The following is an 18,209-nucleotide window of genomic DNA, read 5'->3' as shown; positions in this document are numbered from 1 at the left end:
CCTCAGCAATGGGTTGTAATCATCCATGGGGGCTGATGATTTTGGGCCCTTTCTGGACTTGTATATGGCCTAGGATTTTCCATTTAGTTAATATGAGGAATGCTATGGTGAATTCAATTGGGTAATTTGTGAAAGAATGTTGATTATAAACACATTCTTAGGAAGAGGACTTGAACCAGTGCAGAAAAAGTTTCAGTTTTACATAATTACCGGGCTCTGCCAGCGTAACGAACCCTGTTCTACAGTAGGGTATGTATAAATTAATTGAATGTAGATTATATCATCATTTAGTTTGAAGACATTTTGTAAAGTAAGCCGTATTGCCCTTGTCCTTTCTTTCATACTGGAAGAAATCTGCAATAGACAGAAACCAACCAGGATGACTCCAGTCTGAACTCAGATCACGTGAGACTTTAATCGTTGAACAAACAGACAATTAATAGCAGTTATACCATTGAAATGTCGTGATCCAGCATCAAGGTCATAAACCATATTGCCCATATGAACTCCAGAATACAATTACACTGTTATCCCTAGCAAAACTTGTTCCATTGATCAGTGTTTTAGAAGAACACGTGATAAAGCATTTTGACTAGCTGGCCTAAATTTTAATCACTCAGAAGTGGTTTTATTCTCCAAAAAATAAATGGCGCACGGGCTCAAGACACACCGGCTTCAGTAGTTGTGGCGTGCAGACTCAGTAGTTGTGGCCCACTGGCTTAGTTGTTCCGTGGCACGTGAGATCTTCCCAGGCCGGGGATCGAACCGGGTCCCCTGCATTGGCAGGCGAATTCTTAATCGCTGCATCACCAGGGAAGTCCCCTTTTAATAAGTCCCCTTTTAAAGGGAGAATCGCAGTCTCCCTTTTAATATACCTTAAGCCCAAAGAATCCATGGAAAATGGTTACAGAAAATAAGACAATAAAATATTGTAAGGACTGTAACAGAAGCATATAGTACACAGTTCATATAGACACATCCCAAGCAGTTACAAAGTATATTAAAAGGGAGGCTGCAATTTTAAAAGAATAAGAAAAATTATACCCACAAACTCCCAATCTTTCCTGAAACGTTGCAATCTGAAACCCTATTGTAGGAAGCAGAAGATTTCAGGAGACATTCTACAAATGAAGGACTCCAAACCCTGTGGTTGGATAAGGAATTCTGGAAGGAAGGTATCCTCACCCAAGGAGAGCAGGTTCCTATACTTCTCTAACATCACATCCCTGTACAATTCCCATTGATCTTGGTCCAGGCATTCTCACTCCTCTTGAGAGAAATCTATGGCCACATCCTGGAATGTCAGCAGTCCCTGAAATTAAAAGTACACATGCCATGTGGCCACGGGAAGAGTTCATAATGTGACCCAAGAAGAAAACAGCAAGTTAAGAGAACTGCTTTTAATTTAGAAGAGTGTCTTCAATTATCCACTAATATATATATATATATATATATATATATTTTTTTTTTTTTACAAAGTAACTTTCTCTACCTTATTTCTAACTACAAGAAAAGGGTATGGCATGTGATCCACAAAACCAGTATAGAGACTATACTTGTCTGGAAAAGAAATGATAAAATGATGGTTTCAACACAGGCATATGCATTTTTGAGTGTTTTATTTATATCAAACTGGATAAAATGTGTGTATTTCTCATACAGAAAAGACCTGTCGAGGTAGAAATGTACCTTTCAACTATTCATGGGTACACAAGTACACTGGGGAGATTGTAAAAGTGCAGATTGTGATTCAGTTGGTCCGGTGGGCAGGAGTTCTATTTTTTTAACAAGCTCATTTTTAACTAGTGATGCCACAGTCTCTGATTCATAAACCACAACTGTGAATATCAGAGACATAATTAGAAAGGTAAAAATTCATATTTAATTTTGAACTTAAAGTGTTTTATGGATTTTACACCTTTAATAGAATAGTGAGCAGAGCAGCAACAATCATTTGTGAATATTTACTATAGACTGTGTATCTTTCTAACTTTTTCGTGTAGGATTCCAGGAGAAAGGCCTGGGCTGCGGCCACAGTGGGCGTGGCCCCCAGGCCGGGCCGCCCCTCCAGGACCCCCGACGGGGCCCTGCGCTCCTGGCGGCTCCCTCCCCCGCCGCCCCGCTCCCTCCCGGAAGGCCTCGGGGCAGAGCGGTCCCACCCACTGCGCGCTGAACAGAGCCCGCGTTTCCTCAGAGCTGGAACTCCCGGCTCGGGCGGGGTCTCTTCCCTCCGCCTTCACGGAACTGCCCCAGAGCCCGAGGGGAGGGCGACCTCACTGAGGCTGCCGGCTCTGGAGGTGCCCCGGCGGCCGAAGCCGTGACAGTCGCGGGGACGGCGGGCCGGGTAAGTGGGCGCCGACCCTCCGCCTGGTCCGGTGCCCGGGCGGCAGCACAAGACCAGCTTCTGAGGGGCAGGGTTTCGCTGCCACCCGCCGCTGCTGTGCAGAAAGAGCGGCCTCCAGCGTCTGGTCCCCGGGAACTACGGTCCCTCCTCTCGCCCCTGCCCTCGGCCTGGCTCGCGAGGCCTGGTGGGCGTGGGGAGGGGGTCGGCCTGAGCGTCCTGAGGGGAAACGGGGCAAGGGAGGCGCAGGGTGTGGCTGCAGCGTCAGCGCCCCTCCTCCCGACTGCGGGGAAAGCGGCTGAAAACTCCTCCCGAGGCGCGCAGGCCCCTTATTCAGCCGAGTCCCTCTGCGCTCCTTCCTCCCTGAGCTAAAGTACCGGGGGGAGGGGACAGGGCAGGGGACTGGTAATGGGGAACATCAAAAGGTGATTGTTAACTAAGGAAAACCAGCTCTCCCAAGGTGAGGAATGCGGCGCTTTTCTTTGCATGGGCTCACTGAAATCCTTCCTTTGATATGCACCTCAGCTCTCTGGGGCCTGCATTCCGTATTTGCATATCCTGAGTGCCTCAGGGCCCGCCGGCTCACATTGGAGGGCTGCAAGTGCTGAAGACTGTGACATCCTTTGTTTACTGATAGGGCAAGAAATATTCCATTTCCCACCGGCTTGAGGGGCAGACAGTGAAAAAAAGTCAGAGAATCTCACTCGGCATGTACTTTGGTTTACATATAGATAATATTTATACTTAACTGTGCTAATAGAGGTTCTCAAGTCCAATCAACTTGTACTACTGCCCTCTATGTATCAATTTCATCAATATCATAAGATAAATGCCTATAGAATTGACTTAATCCATTTAAATAGGATAATGATTTTTAAAGGAAACATAATAGAAATATAACAACAAAACCTTTACCACTAAAGGCTGGGTCTGGAACAACCTAAATAAATGTTCCATTGTTAAAATATTGAAAGATGTAGTCAATAGAAATATCAACAAAAATGACAAATAATAAGGGTAGCAGAATGTTGAAATTTTCTATCTTTATCACTAAAGTGGCAGAAAATCATTTATTAGTAGGCACTGGGGGCAGAAGATGCCTGATTTTATATCTGTGTCATATTTGTGCAGTTGTTTCAACAAGTAACTTAAAGACAAAATGGAAAAACAAGGAGGTTTGTGCCTGAGATCATGTTGATGTGAAACCAGGGATGGCCACCTTGTGCCAGGTGAGTTAAGTTTACCTGGCAGGTAGACCGCAGAGCTCCTGGGAAGCAAGGGTTGGAATTTTTCTGCTGGGTGCCCCTTAGGTTCTGTGACTTGACTGACTGACTGTGAGTCATGTTTCGGGAAAGACCTGATCACAGGAAAAGGGTGGGAATAGAGTGCTTTGGGGAGCAGCTAACAACATTCATCACAGCTCACGGCCTGAATGAATTTTAAAGAAACAGGAAAACAAATGCTTCTTATGGAATCAGAGAATGTGAGGGCTGGACAATCCCAGAAAATGAGGAACAGCCATCCCATTTTCCAGATGACAAAACAGAGGTCCAGCAAGGTGAAATCCCTCACCCAAGTTGCACCCGTCTCTCCTCCCCACTACGTGGTTCATGAAAGCAGGACTCTTCCTGTCTTGATCACTGCTGAACCCCAAAATGGGCCAGCCATCTAGCAGCTGCTCCAAAAATTTGGGTTGACTGTAGGAACAATGCTATTTCTTTCTTTCTCACTCTTATTCAGGATTGTGCCAAGAACTCCCCAGGTTGCAATGTAATTCGATAAATGTAAATATTAATTGAGTTTTGTTGTGATGAGGACTTAGGCTTTGAAGGTAACAGACTTGGTTCAGATCTTGGTTCTGCCACTCCATAGCTGTTTGGCTTTGGGAAAATTACTAAGCCTCTCTGAGACTATTTCCTCCTTTGTAAAGTGGGGATAAATCTATCTGAGCCAGCAGAGCACCTGCATGAGAGATGTGCACTAAATATTGGTCTTTCTCACTCTCCTACGCCATCTCTCTGTTCTTCCCAGAGAAGCTGTACAGAAGGATATAGTACCTTTTAAAAATAGTTAACTAATTAATTAATTAATTTGTTTTTGGCTGCGTTGGGTCTTCGTTGCTATGCACAGGCTTTCTCTAGTTGCGGCAAGCGGGGGCTACTCTTTGTTGCGGTGCCCGGGCTTCTCATTGCGGTGGCTTCTCTTGCTGTGCTTGTTGTGGAGCACCGGTTCTAGGCACGCGGGCTTCAGTAGTTGTGGTCTGCAGGCTCAGTAGTTGTGGCCCATGGGCTTAGCTGCTCCGCGGCATGTGGGATCTTCCCTGACCAGGGCTTGAACCCATGTCCCCTGCCTTGGCAGGCAGATTCTTAACCACTGCGCCACCAGGGAAGTCCGATATAGTACTTTTTAAAGAGGGGTTTGAATTTATTTCAGATTGTGTACATTTTTCTTGTAGAAAAGATTATTCTACTATAGAAACATAAACACGCAAAACCACTCCAAATGCAGTATTCTATGGTTTAGATATTATCAGTCACATTTTATAAGTAATTGGGCAAATGCCAAAGCACTAGATACTGGGGCGTAAGAAGACTCAAATCTGGGGTGACCCCACCCCAATTTCAAGAGCAGGGTGTGCTTTTCAAATCCATGTTTCATCTGGTCTTTGTTTCTCATCCATCCTCTGTGTCTGCCTTTCTCAAGAAGGCTCAGATCCTCGGCTTTCACACCCTGCCGGCTGGCTGTGCCCCAGCTCCCGGCCTGAAACCTCTGCGTGCCTGGGTGTGCCTGCTCCCCCTGTGCATCACCAGCTTTGCCAGGGAGCTGCTGTATCGTGCACTGCTTGCTGTACCCAGAGTACCTGGACCCTTCTGGAACATGAAGTGCACCCTCCTCACCATGTGTGCAGCCCATCCCCTTACCTATATCCTGCCTGTAAGCCAGGCTTGGGGGTGACTACAGTGTGCATTCAGCTGTGTGAGGTGCTGGGATCAAAGTGAAGTTCCCAACTTTTGAAGTGGCAGGCTTGAGGGGCACACAGTGATTTAAAGTCGGGTCACCTGACTTAAAGGGGGGACTGATTGATTTAAAGCCAAGGCAGCTGACTTAAAGCCTGCGTCCCTCAGCTGCAGGACGAGACCAACTTTGGCAGTGCACGGGTTCGCTCCAAGCCAGCACTGCTGTTCAGGAAGAGATTCCAGTAGCGCCTTAGTGCAGGGGGACTTGGTCCGTTGTCTTGCCCCTGCCCTCAGAGGGGGGCCACCTGCTCTTCTGGAGAATCAGGGAGGGGGAAGTGCAGAGTCCCGGCTGGAGTTGCGGCACCGCTTGTCTGATGGCAGGGAAAGGGGGACAGGGCTGTGTGGTGTCCTGGGGCTGGACTCACCAGGTCGACTCAGCCTCTCAGCCTCCTAACCTCCCCCCCACACACTCCACAAGAGTTTCCAATAATATGTAATTGCGCCTTAGGTTCTCGGTCTTCAAACTCATCCCCAGGCTCCCAGGTCCCTTGATTCAGCCAATTCCTCTGTGCTCTTTCTTCTATTAGATACAGTCCCAGAGGGAGGGGCTGGGGGATGGGACTGGAGGGATGCCGGCAGCACTGGCCTCAGCTGACTAAAGAGATCCGGGGCCTGCGCTATCACACATGTGCGAGGACCCTTAAGGCGGAATCGAGGGGGCCAGTTAGAGGCAGTCCTTGCTGCCTCAAGTGAGTATGGATCACCGTTGGGTGGGGAGCACGCTGACCCCTGAGAAGTACTGTTAGGAGGATGTGTTCCTCCCTCGGCTTCAAGGACGTGGGTGGGCTTCAGGGCTCCAGTTCCCCTCCAGGCCTCCAGGTCCGACTGCACCGCAGCGGCCTTGCAGACCCGCCTTCCTGTCCCAGAACTTGCCAGGCTCCAGGAAGAATCCAGACAGCAGAGATGGTGCCTGAGGGCTCCAGCTTGAAAAGTGCTGTCCCTGGGGACCCAACAGTGGAGGGAGGAAGGGTGAAGGGAGTGGGGGTGTGGGGTCGGGAGGGGTGGCTGCCCTGGGAGACGTTGAGAGAGAAATATCGCCCCCCACACCCCCTGCCCCTGCAACTGACCCATTGATGCCATAGGATCTCAGGGCCTTTTAGTCAGAGATGCCTCTGCTTCTTTACTCCTGTGTTCAAAACTATGCAAAACCAACTCTTCATCCTCTTGCTGCCTTGCCAGGACTTTTAAAGCACTGTTCTTTTGAAGCACTCGGTCCCTAAACTGCAGTTTGGAGCTGTCCCAGCTATTTAAAAGTGTTCTCCTTAAACTGAGACTAAATCCTACTCTTTTGGAAAAACGGCCTTCACTTCACTGGAGATCGTCTTTTCTGCCCATTCCTTCCTTCTACTGCCCTCTTAAGAACCCCTGTGCTCAAAGAGCTTGGTGATTTATTTTTTGCTTGATGTCAAAAAGAAACCTTCCCCATGCACCCCAAAAAGCTTTCCTGGAACATAGGTGTTTCACAACCATGACAGTGTTTTGCAGTTAGTATACACTGGGTAGAGTGCCTAGCAATCCCTCCAAGAGCCAGAGGTGAGCAGACCTTTACTTATTTGATTGGATGTCGTTCAAGTTTAGGAAGGTCCCATTCTTATGACCCAGCAGGTAAGACAGAGCCCTGGATGGCTGTGGCTGTGATCAGATAACTTCTGATGATTTTATTTCCCTTACTGAGCTGCTGCTTCTAGGTTAAATTCGTTTTATTACCTGTCCATTTTTAAAGAAAGGCTGACAAAGTCACTGTAATAGGTCAGGAGTCTGAACTCAGGGTTGGTCAAAGGTACTCACAGGGAGGAAGGTGGATAAAAATAGGTGGGTAAAATAGGAGGGTTGGCAAGTACAGCCAGGACACCCGTGTTCATCATGCATACTAATAAAGGCCAGAATCTCCTCATTTATCTCTGGTGGGAAGTTCTGATGGTTTCACAGGATCAAACTCAAATCATATTCAAACTAGGGGATTTCCCTGAGCATAAAAGGAAGTATCCGTCCCTAGCAGGAGTCGCTGCAGAGGAATAAAGACGTAGATGTAGAGAACGGACCTGAGGACACAGGGAGCGGGAAGGGTAAGCTGGGATGAAGTGAGAGAGTGGCGTGGACATATATACACTACCAAAGGTGAAATAGATAGCTATTGGGAAGCAGCTGCATATAGCACAGGGAGATCAGCTCAGTGCTTTGTGACCACCTAGAGGGGTGGGATAGGGAAGGTGGGAGGGAGACACAAGAGGGAGAGGATATGGGGATATATGTATACGAATAGTTGATTCACTTTGTTATACAGCAGAAGCTAACACAACAAGGTAAAGCAATTATACTCCAATAAAGATGTTAAGGACAACAACAACAACAACAACAAAAAAAACCCAAAATCTAAGTCAATCAAGCCAACGGAGACAATGTAAGTGTTTACAGTTCAAGAAATCCACAAGGGAATCCTTTATTCTGTAGGCAATGAATGGTCCATTCGAAAAGGAAAAAAACTTTCTAAAATGTTGTCTTTCCATTTATTGTTCAGAACATCATTTTTATACCTCTGCATTTCTTACTATTCAAAGCCAAGTCACGTGAGTTACAGGGAAGCAGCTGATGGATTTAAAGTTGGGTCGCTTGATCTAAAAACCAGTGGCAGTTGATTGATTTAAATCCCGGTCATATGACATGAGGAGGGGGTGCTAAAAACTGCTTTTTCATCTCTGGCTCAGAATATCATATTTACCTTGGTTTTTCTTATGATTTAGAAAACTTGAGCTGTCTCTCCTTGGAATCATCAGGAGAAAAATACAGTATTTCAGGTTCATTCTTGAAACCAACTTCTCACGGTTAAGGTGTATTGGCTAAAAGATCTTCCTTCTTCAAGAGATTCCAAACCTCTGTAAGACACTTCATTGTAATTGGAGAAAAAAGAAGAATGAATTCAGGCCAGCAGCTGCAGGAGGCCAAGGCAGCCCCCAGGACTAGGGAAGGAGGAGGAGGAAGGGCTGAGAGTTGCCATTAGAGCAGACAACCTCCAGAGGGCGCTGAAGCACCGGCAGAGCCCACCTGCCACTCCCAGTTTGGCACTCCAGGGTCAGATTTGGGTTTGGAGATGGGGTTGCTGTAACCCCAAGGAGGTGAGCAGAGAGGAGGAGTTGATTACCGGTCTCCTCTGACTCTCTGACCCAAATTGCCTGGCTTCACAGGGGGGACAGGGTTTTGCTTTCAGCAAACTGATGGGGCACTTCCAGGCTGGTCGGGTTGCCCAGTGGCCCGACAGCCTGACAGGCTGACTGCGGTGTGACCGCCCTTTGTTTCTCCAGAATCTGTGCATCAGGAGGTGCATGGGCGCGGGAGCCCATCCACCGCCCCTCCCCCCAAGGGGGATGGCACCTTCCCTGGCTGTACCCTATGATCACCAGGTACTTGAAATGAATGCAAGATTTTTGACTTCAAGGAAAAGCTCGCATAACCGTTTCTTCCTCATAATGTGTGGGATTTACTATAATGGAAGGACATTAGAAAGAACAGGTAGAAAACTCACCTGTTGGTCTCCATGTAGGAGTTTATTTTGCATGAATCCCTCCTACGTGAGTAGATAGCAGAGGTTTATTTTTGTTCCCGTGTGTGTAGTTGTGGCAGAGGATGTAGGTATGGTGATTTGAAGCCCTCAAAGAAATATTCTCAGAACTCTCAAGATTTGTCTTGATCGGAACCGAAAGAGACCTGGAAAAGGAGGAAAAGAAAAGGAAGAGGGAGAACGAATGACTGTTTCTCAGTAAATTCACCTTCCTGGTTGATTGTTCTGTCTTCTCATTTCTTTTAACTTCTATGTATGTCTAATGGAATAATGTAGAAAGGCTGATTTTTATGCTTTAAAAGATTTTACATCACAAAGAAACTAGAAGTGGCTAACAGAACTTATTCAAATCAATTTTGCATAGAGACTTTGATATTAAATTTGGATACTAAAATGGGTTTATCCCAATTTTCTCTTTCTTTTTGAGCGAATATTTGTAACATATTTTTGTAGATAATAATTTATCCTAGATATACAAAATTGTGAGAATGGGTACCATTTTTTACCACTTAAATGATTTCTTTTAAATGAATAGATTGTACACTTTAAATGCCAATGTTGTGTCTTACGTGTTGTTTTTTAATTCCTTGATTTCCAAAACTTGTGTTTATTTAATTGATTTCTATCTAATAATCTGTGTCTCCCCTTTATAGTTTCTTACTTTATATTTTATTGATCTATAGTTAATTTACATTATTATATTAGTTTCAGAGGTACAGCATAGTGATTCATAAATGTTTAGGTTCTTCTCCATTTATAGTTATTATAAAAGAGTGGCTATATTCCCCATGCTATACAGTACATCACTGTAGATTATTGATTTTATACATAGTGGATTGTACCTCAAAATCTCCTACCACTTTGCTCCTCCACCCTATCTCTCCCTGCTGGTAACCACTAGTCTGTTCTTTAATTTGTGAGTCTGTTTTTTTGTTGTTATTGTATTCAATTTTTTAGATGCCACGTGTAAGTGATAACATACCATGCTTGTTTTCTCATACCATACCATGCTTTTTTTCTCATAACATGCCATGCTTGTTTTCTCTGCGGCTTATTTTACTAAGCATAATACCCTCCAAATCCATCCATGTTCTTGCAAATGGCAAAATTTCATTTTTTGCTGAAGTCATCATAAAAAATCTTTTTTATCCACTAAGCTATTGATGAACACTTAGTTTGACTCTATATCTTGGCTATGGCAAATAACACTGTTATGAACATTGGTGTGCAGTTATTTTTTTTTTGAAATAGTGTTTTTGTTTTCTTCTGATATACCCAACAGTGAAATTGCTGGATATTATGGTAGTTCTATTTTTAGTTTTTTGTGGAACCTCCATTCTGCTTTCCACAGTAGCTGCACTACTTCACATTCACATCAAGAGTGTACAAGAGTTTCCCTTTCTCCACATCCTCACTAACCTTTGTTATTTGTGATCTTTTGGATGACAGCCATTCTGACAAGACTGAGGTGATATATCTCATAGTTTTGATTTGCATTTTACTGCCGATTAGCTATGTTTAGCATCTTTGTGAGTTCTGGCTGTCTATATGTAGTTTTTCCTTGGAAAAAATGTCTATTTAGGGCTTCTCATTTTTTTAAAAAAGATTTTGGGTGTTTTTTTGATATTGAGTTGTATGTGCTGTTTCTGTAGTTTAGGTATGAACCCTTGCTTGGTCATCTTTTTTGATGTTAACCTCTTATCATGTGCAAATATTGTCTCTCCCTCAGCAGGTTGTCTTTTCATTTTGTCTTTGGTTTCCTTTGCTGTGCAAAATCTTTTAAGTTTAGTGAAGTCCCATTTGTTTATTTTTGCTTTTGTTTCATTTGCCTTAGTAGACTGAACCTAAAACTGTTGCTATCATTTATGTTGAAGAATGTTCTATATTTTCCTCTAGGGGTTTTATGGTTTCTGGTCCTACATTTAGGTCTTTATTCAGTTTTGCATTTATTTTATATATGGTGTGCTAAAATAATCTAATTTTATTCTTTTCCATGTAGCTGACCAGTTTTCCCAGTACCACTTATTGAAGAGACAGTTTTTTCTCCATATTGCCTGCTTTGTCATAAATCAATTAAATATAAGTGTGTGGGCTTACTTCTGGGATCTCTATTCTATTCCAGTGATCTTTGTGTCTGTTTTTGCTCTGGTACCTTTCTCTTTGATTACTGTCGCTTTGCAGTATAGTCTGAAGTCAAGGTGCATGATGCCTCCAGCTGTGTTCTTTCTCAAGATTGTTTGGCTATTTGGGGTCTTTGTGTTTCTATACAAATTTTAAAATTACTTTTTCAAGTTCTGTGAAAATGCTTTGGTATTCTGATAGGGATTGCATTAAATCTGTAGATTGTCTTTGGTAGTATGGTTATTTTATCAGTATTAATTCTTCCAGTCGATGCACATGCTATATTTTTCCATCTTTTTGTGTTGTCTTCAACTTCTTTCACCAATGGCTGATAGATTTCTGAGCACATGTCTTTTACCTGCTTAGGTGTGTTTATTCCTAGGTATCTTATTCTTTTTGATGTCATTGCATATGGTATAGTTTTCTTAATTTTTCTTTCTGACAGCTTTGAGTTTTGTTTTTTCTTCTTTTTCTAATTCCTTCAGGTGTAATGTTAGGTTGTTTATGTGATATTTTTCTTGATTCCTAAGAATAAGCTTGTATCACTATAACTTCCCCCTGTGAACTGCGTTGGCTGTGTCCCATAGATTTTGGATCATTTTGTGTTCATTTTCATTTGTCTTGGGTATTTTTAGAATCCCTCTTTAATTTCTTCAGTGTTCCTTTCTTCCCCTTTTATTCCCTTCATCTGTGATGTGAGGACTATCTTTAATATTATGTTTGGATTTCTTTCAGTTTTGTTTATGTGTGTGTGTGTGTGTGTGTGTGTGTGTGTGTGTGTGTGTGTGATTATTTAAGTTGCTGAGCTCTTAATTTCACATGGACACTAACAACCCTGTATTGTTACTCTGCTCCCCCACAGTTACTGAATTTGACCTTATATTTTACATCTACTTGTTTTGTGTGTCCCTTAACTTCTTATTGTGAATATAGATGATTTTATTACTGTTTTTTTTTTCATCCTTCCTATTAGCTGTGTCCATGGTTGATTTACTACCTTTGTTGAATATTTGCCTTAACCAATGAGGTTTTTCCTTTAGTAAGTTTCCTTTCCTAATTTTTATGTTTCAATCGTGACCTTTTCTTTTTCACTTAGAAAAGCCCCTTTAAGATTTCTCATAAAGCTGGTTTGGCGATGCTGAGCTCTTTTAGTTTTGCTTCTCTGTAAAACTTTAGATCTCACCATCAAATCTGAAGGAGAGCCTTGCTGGGTAGAGTATTTTTGCTTATAGGCTTTTCCCTTTCATGACTTTAAATATACCATGCCACTCCCTTCTGGCATGCAGAGGTTATCCTGAAAAGTCAGCAGATAACTTTATGCAATTTCCCATGTTTGTAACTTGTTGCTTTTCCTTTGCTCCTTTTAATAGTGTCTTTTTATCTTTATTTTTTTTTTTTCCATTTTAATTACAATGAGTCTTGGTGTGGTCCTCTTTGGGTTGATCCTGTTTTGGCCTTACTGTGTTTACTGGACTTGGATGTCTGTTTTCTTTCCCAGGTTAGGGAAGTTTTCAACTCTTATGTCTTCAGGTATGTTCTACACTGCTTTGTCTTTCCTTTTTGCTTCTGGGACCAGTATAATGCAAATATTAGTACACTTGATGTTGTTTCACAAGTCTGTTCAGCTTTCCTCATTTCATTTTAATCTATTGTTTTACTGTTCATCTTCAGTGATTGCCAGTACTCTGTCCTTCAGTTTTCTGATTCATTCCTCTGTATCATTGAGTCTACAGTAGTTTCCTTTAATGTATTTTTCATTTCAGTTATTGTATTCCTCATCTCTGTTTTGTTGTTCTTTAATGGTCTAACTCTTTTTAAAAAAAAATTCTAACTTCTTGCTCTGGTCGTCCATTCTTCTCCTGAGTTCTTTGATCATCTTTACAGTCATTACCTTGAACCCTTTGTTGAGGAGATTGGCTATCTCCACTTCACTTAGATCTTCTTCTGAATTCTTATCTTGGTCCTTCATTTGGATCGTGTTTCTGTGTCACCTCATTTTTCTTAACTTCCTGTTTTTATTGCTATGTGTGTAGTAGGTTCGTTACATTCCCTGACCTTGGGGAAGTGGCCTTTTGTAGGAGCTGTCCTATGGGTCCCAGCAGCCCCCTCTCCCCTGGTCACTAGAGCTATATATTCTAGGTGTACCCCCTATGTGGGCTGCTTGGGCTCTTCTGCTGTGGTGGGCTGACTACTGTGGGTAGTCTGGTAGGCTTGGCTGCCCCCAGACTGCTTGTTTGCCAGGCTCTGCCTTGTATGGAGGCTGTCTGTGCTGCTTGGTGAGACTAAATCATAAGGCAGCTGGCTGCACAACTCTGGGGGACACCAAATCTGGTGCTGGTTCACTTATGGGTAGAATTGCAGTCCAGGTGATATCAGGGCTAGTGCCCAGTCACTGGTTCTGGGGCTATGCTGGCTACTGGGAGGAAGAGACAGGTTCTGCGTTCTGGCTGCAGGGCCCAGGAGCCACAGGGTTGGTGTTGGATCACTGTTCCTGACACAGCTCTCTGCAGGGCCGGGGGTATCCCTAATCTTGTGTTGGCATTCTGATGGGCAGGGTCAGGACCCAGCTGAGTCCATGGCTGCTTCTGGCCTGCAATTAAGTGGCCTGGTTACACAGGCTGCTGGGCTGTGGTATTCCTGGAGCTGGTGTGTGCCTGTTGGTGTATGAGGCTGATCCCACTGCTAAAGCAGGTTTGCTGTTGGGTAGGTCCAAGCTCCATCCAGTCCCTGTGCAGTTACCACCTGCTGATGGTGAGGCTGACTCCAAGGCCAGAGCAGGCTCACTTGTCAGAGGGGCCAGGGACTCTGGGGCTGGTGCCTGTCCACTGAGGTGTGGAGGCTGGTCCTGGGGCTTTTGGTGGCTGGACCCATGTCCAGGGGCAGCTGTGCACTGAGAGGATCTGAAGGCAGCCTGTTTGCTGGTGGATGGGACTATGCCCCTGCTCAGTTAGTTGCTTGGCCTGCAGCATCCTAGTACTTGTGTCTGTAGTCTGGTGGAAATGGGTGGGGCTCGGTCCTGAGGCTGATAAGCTACAGGGAGGATTCTGAAATTATGCTTGCTGGTACCAGCGTCCACGAGGTAGAAGGAGCTCCCCCGAATGGCTGCTGCCAGTGTCTCTGTCCCTGAGGCTGTGCTGTAGTTGCCTCTTGCCTCTCTGGGAGACTCTCCAAGATTAGGAGGTAGGTGTGACCCGGGATCCTTTCAAATGACTGCTTCTGTTCTGATTCTCAGATCATGTGGGATTTTGTGAGCATCTTTTAAGAGTGGAATCTCTATTTCCCACATCCCTCTGGCTCTCTGGAAAATAAGCACTACTGGTCTTCAAAGCCCAACTTTCTAGGAGCTCTTCTTTCCACAACAGGATCCCTGGGCTTGGGAGCCTGATGTTGGCTTCATACCCCTTGCTACCTGGGAGCACCTCTGAAATTGTAATTATTCTCCCATTTGTGGGCCACCCACTTGGTGGTATGGGTCTTGACTCTACTGAGATTTTGCCCTTCCTTTCTGTCTTGTCGAGGTGCCTTCCTTATATCTTTAGCTGTAAAACATCTTTTATGGTAGGTCCCGGCCTTTTTCATCAATTGCTGTTCTGTAAACAGTTGTGACTTTGGTGTGCCCATGAGAGGCATCAAGCTCTGGGTCTTTGAATGCTACCATGTTGGACAATCTCTCTACTTCATTCCTAAATCATATTATTTAAGTTTTCTTAGTATCTTATTTGATTAGCGACAGTTTGAAATTTATTATCACTCATGTTTACTTCGCCTGTTTAAAAAAATTGAATAGTGCATTCATTCAGTTTGAAATGAAGGTAGTGACCTGTGAATTTCCATACCTCAAAAAGCAAGGATAGGACAAAAGCCTTTTCTATTTGTGTTACCCTCAAACTCTGCACCCCACCCCAGCCTGGGGATTAACCTCTTGCACCCATGCTCACCTTCTGTTTTCGGACCGTTAACCATCATTGCATCTGTATGTGTGTTGACAAAGTGAACTCTAGTCTTTGCAGTTTTTGTGTTTTGTTTTTTTGGTTTAGGGAACAGTCCTACTATGAATGTACATTTACTGCTCTACTGAAGTTCATATATAAACCTGTCAAGCACATTACCAGAATTGGAATTGCTTGTATATACACTTTGATAAATTTTAGAGACAATGGTAGAACAGAAGTAAATTGTATTTCAAATGCCACAATATTCTCACACCATGAAAACCCTTCCCTTTTTAATATATTTGTGTGTAGTTTATCTTTATGCCCATACTATATTTCCCAGAGATGGGTAAGTGTTATGTTTCTTGCTGGCACATTTACCGTATTGTTCAAAGGCAGGCGTTTAGTGGTTTTAGCATGATCCTATTTCCATGAACTCGCAAATACAAGATCTTCTCTCACACTGTCTTTTACTCCCTGCTGTTTTATATTGCCCTCCTAATTCTCAGTCCTGGTCTTTCTTTATGTTCTTCATCAACCTGGATAGGTTATACTATTTTCTCCCTTATTCAAGACCAATAGAATAGAATCGAATACAACACCCAGAAATAAACCCTGATATATGGCCAAATGATTTTTGACAAGTTGCCAAGACTTTTCAAAGTAGAAAGGATAGTATTTTCAACACATGGTGCTGAGAAGTCTTGTGGGCAACATGCTAAAGAAGGAAGATGGACCCTTACCTAACATCATATGCAAAAATTAATGAAAACGTATCAAGAAACTAAATATAAGACCTAATAATATAAAAAGTCTTAGAAGAAGATAGAGGACAAGAGCTTCATGATATTGGATTTGGCAGTGTTTTCCTCCATATGAAACGAAGGAACGACAAAGGTACAGCTAACAAAAAAATAAACAATTTTCAGTACATAAGTTAAAAAAAATGTGTATCAAAGAAATGTAAACAGAATAAAATGGCAACCCACAAGATGGGAGAAAATATTTCAGAGCCATCTATCTGACAAGAGATTTCTATTCAGAATATACAGAGAACTCCTACAACTGAACAAAAAGCAAACACCCTGATTCAAAAATGGATAAAAGACTTGAATAGATGGTTCTTCACAAAGATGTACAAATGACTAAGCACTTGAATAGATGCTCCATATCACTAAATGCATGTTTATATATTTGTGTGCATGCATATACACACAAGCACACACACACACACACAAGCAGAAAACGACTATTGGTGAGGATGTGAGGGAGTTGGAACCATTGTGCTATGTCAGAGGGAATGCAGAATGATACAGCTGCTTTGCAAAAGAGTATGGCAATTTTTCAGATATTGAAAAATAGACTTACTACATGATCCAGGAATTTTACTATGAGGTATACCCAAAGGTATTGAAATCAGGGTCTTAAAGAAATATTTGTACTCCAGTGTTTAGAGCAGTAATAATCACAGTAGCTAAAATATGAAAGCAACCTAAGTGTTCATCCACTAGTTCCTGGATAAGCAAAGTGTGGTATACCCATATTATACAATATTATTCAGTGTTAAAAAGGAAAAGATCTAGGAATATGCTACAACATGGATGAATCTTGAGGAAATTTAGCTACCAAAAATGCCATTTTTATGACTTTTAGTGAGTCATAACAATACAACTACTTATTTCAATTATATGGGGGTACTTAGTGTAGTCAAAACCATAGAAATTGGGAGGGTAATGACGCTTTTCAGGTGGTTATGGAACAAAAAGGAAAGTTATATTTAAAGGATATAGGGTGACAGTTTTAAAACGTAGAAAAGAATTAGAAAGATAAATGGTGATGTTGATCGCCCAATAATATGAATGCATTTAATATCACTGAACGGTGCACTTTATTATAACTAACATGTTATATTTTATGTTATTTGATTTTACCAACATACAAAATTGGGAAAGAATGTAATATCAGGAAAGGGAGTGGACCTGGGATAGAGCAGAGAGTAATCAGAAGGGTGAGACACTGCATATGTTGAAGAAGAAGAGCTGAGAGTCTTCATTGGCCAGAAGAGACTTTATAAAAGAGAAAAAAAAAAAAAATTACTCTGAGGGTGTATTAGATAGATATCTGTGGGTGTGCTGCTATCTCTCATGGGTTATCTTAAAGAGTCTTTAATAAAGTCCATAAGGCTTGCTGAGGCTTTTTAAAAAACTGGATTCCCTAGGAGATAATTAGAGGGTGGTACTTAAGTCTATGTCTAGGTTGACAGATTTTGCAGGGAAGACGAACCTGAGAACAGTGGAGGTCTTAAGAGTGTAAGTACATGGAAATTAGAAAAAAATAATAATAAAGGGAATTAGGAAAACTTTGGACTTTGAAGGTCATGTATTATTACTGAGTCAGACCTGAGGTTTCTAAGGAGTTATATACACAGTTGCTATTTGGATTACTTGTTGATAAAGATAAGTGGAAAAACTAGAGTCGTTCCCAAGTGTAGGTAAGATATAATGAGAGGATGGAGGTGGAAAGTAGGGAGACCCAGAGAAAAGTGGGAAGGTCATATTGGGCCAAGATGGTGGTAATATCCAACAGAACAGACGGTAGGACAGACGATGGATTCATCTTTTTTATTTCGCCTCCCCCCCTCATCCTTAATAATTCTTTGGGAATATTTCACTGCTCTGTGATGCAGGTACAGAATTCGAGTGAGGAGGCTACACCTTCAGTGTCCAGCTGTCTGAGTCCTCAGTGTGCTTCAAATGATGGAGAACTATTGCTTCTTTATGAGAAGGGTTAGTACCTCGTAGCTAAGCTTAAGCTGGAGCTTATGCAATATTGATTCCATTTTATATATACTGTTGGCATGGAGGTTCCTCCTCCTCTTTTCTTGAACATTATGAAATGAATCTATATTTCTCAGTATTTGGGTATATCAGATAAATACGTTAAGTAAAGGAATCTTATATATTGCTCCCTGCATAGTTTGCTCTTTCTTGTTTCTCTTTTACCTTTACTAAATTAGCACAGGGAGAGACCTTGAAATGTTCTAATCAGGAGAGATTAGAACATCATATTTCTAGAGAGGTTGGTTGGACAGAGCAGGGGTCCCAGTGAGAATCCAAGCTTCTGTTTCTACTTGGAAGTGTACCTGTGTAGAATAGAGGGCTCCAGGAAATATCCTAGAATATTCCAATGTCCCTGTGGGAGATCATTAAGAGAGGCAGGATCTGGTACCAGATCAGTGTACT

The sequence above is a fragment of the Balaenoptera borealis genome (genome assembly GCF_965194805.1).
Source record: "Balaenoptera borealis genome assembly, chromosome: 9".
In the NCBI taxonomy this organism is placed as follows: domain Eukaryota; kingdom Metazoa; phylum Chordata; class Mammalia; order Artiodactyla; family Balaenopteridae; genus Balaenoptera; species Balaenoptera borealis.
This window is presented reverse-complemented; position numbering follows the sequence as displayed.